A 1,756-nucleotide genomic window follows, 5' to 3' on the forward strand; every position below is an offset into this window, starting at 1 on the left:
TATAACATTAGTCTTTGGATTAGGATACACTAATCCCACAGGACTTGACCTTAACTTGACTACACCTGCAGAAATAAGGTTACACACAGTTTCTGGGTGGGCATGGGCTTTGGAGGAACACTATTCAACATAGTACACCATCCAACATGTTCTACATACTCTGTTTGTTGTCTCTCTAGCCTACCTAAGTGGTATCTCACCGTGTATGCTTAAGAAGAGATGCTTAGGAACAGTTCAGAGTGCTTGCTGCTCTTCCAGAAGACCCAAGTTTGATTCATAGCACCCATATCGGGTAACTCACAATCACCTGTAACTCTAGCTCTAGGGGATCCAATGGCCTCTGAGGGCACCTGCACACATGTGATATACATTCACACACACACACACACACACACATACCACATCACACAAATACAAATAAATAAATATTTAAAAAGAAAGTGATGTTTATTTTTCATTGATTTCATTTTCTGCTCAAGAGCCTGTGGAGGATAGCCTAGGAGCATTCATTCAGTAGCTGTTCCTACCAAGTCAGTGGCCTGATCAGTGGGAGCTGCAATCCAGTATTCAGTGGCACACTGAACTAGAGAACTGCTGCATAAGCATAGAAGGCACTTTGCATGCCTTTAGACCAGTCTGGAACCTCATATCAGAAAGCCAGCTAGTCTATGGACCCTGAGTTTCCTCCCTGGTTAGTCACAGCCTTCTCAGCACCTTTCTGCTTGCCTTTCCTTTTCAGTCTCTTCAGGATCTCTGTAGAAGTACACATTTCTCACTGGGGAAATCAGTAAGGTGGCATCTAACTTAAGTCTCTCTATTGTTGCTATTTTGTTTTTTTGAGATAGAGTCTAATGCTGTAGCCCAGGATGGTGTGGAACTCATCATATAGCCCCCGGTTCATCTCCAACTCCTGGAAATTCTCATGCCTAAGACTTCCAAGTGCAGAGTATATCCTCGCTGGGTATTTGATTCAAGTCTTGAAGGATGGCTGCAATTTCACAGAATGAATGGGGATGCCATTTCTATGGGAGAACAAGAAATGAAGGTTGAAGAAACTGTTTTGATCTCAAGTCTGGCTCTGAGGGGGAGTTCCAGGGCTCATTGGGATGGGAGACCTTGGGGCTGCCTTGGTTGAAGGACCTTGTGATTGGCTAAGATGGGAAATCCTAGGGTTGGTTAGAATAGGAAATCTGAGCATTGACTTGGATGGAGAGTTTAGAGGCTGGCTAGAGTGGGGAATGCTTATGAAGTTGTTCGGGTGTGTGTAATTTCCGGGGGCTGCCTGGGATGGGGGAGCTACAGACTGGCTGGGCTGTAGGATCACAGGGATGTAGGGACACAGGAACACAAAGATGGAGGAATGGTCCAAGGACTGGCGGGATGGGAGATCAAGGGATTCTGTGTCACAGGGCTGAGACAGGAGGCCAACTGAGATGGGGAATGGGATATTGATTGGTGTTAGCTGGACTTAGGGTATGGAAGTCTCAGGGTTGTCTGGGCCCCTTGGGGACTGATGGGGATGGGTGTCCTCCCGATGGCTTGAATGAGGATCTTGGGACTGCCGGACCTGAGGATGCTGGAATACGGTGGGTTGGTGGGCTTCATTAGGCTGTTAGGTGAAGACCCCGGACGGCTGGAATGGAGAGATCTCCTGCAGGCTGATATGGGGCTGGCTCCAGCAGAGGCGCCAGTGCCTTGGGGCTGGTCCAGCTCCAGTGCGGGTGTCGGCCGCAGGTGGGGCGCGCGGGGGCGGGCC

At 48.7% G+C, this 1,756-nt stretch overlaps 1 long non-coding RNA gene across 1 annotated transcript in view; it reads right to left on the minus strand.

The window, feature by feature from the left end:
- Positions 1 to 428: 428 nt before the first annotated feature.
- LOC103747322 overlaps positions 429 to 1,756 on the minus strand; it is a 2,840-nt gene continuing 1,512 nt past the window's right edge. Inside the window, exons 3-4 of the long non-coding RNA XR_607841.3 lie at positions 1,568 to 1,658; positions 429 to 1,022 (exon numbers count right to left, since the gene is read on the minus strand). This is a non-coding gene — a long non-coding RNA (uncharacterized LOC103747322). The remainder of the gene's footprint in view (positions 1,023 to 1,567; positions 1,659 to 1,756) is intronic.

The sequence above is a fragment of the Nannospalax galili genome, unplaced genomic scaffold, assembly GCF_000622305.1.
Source record: "Nannospalax galili isolate Female #2095 unplaced genomic scaffold, S.galili_v1.0 scaffold225, whole genome shotgun sequence".
Classification (NCBI taxonomy): Eukaryota; Metazoa; Chordata; class Mammalia; order Rodentia; family Spalacidae; genus Nannospalax; species Nannospalax galili.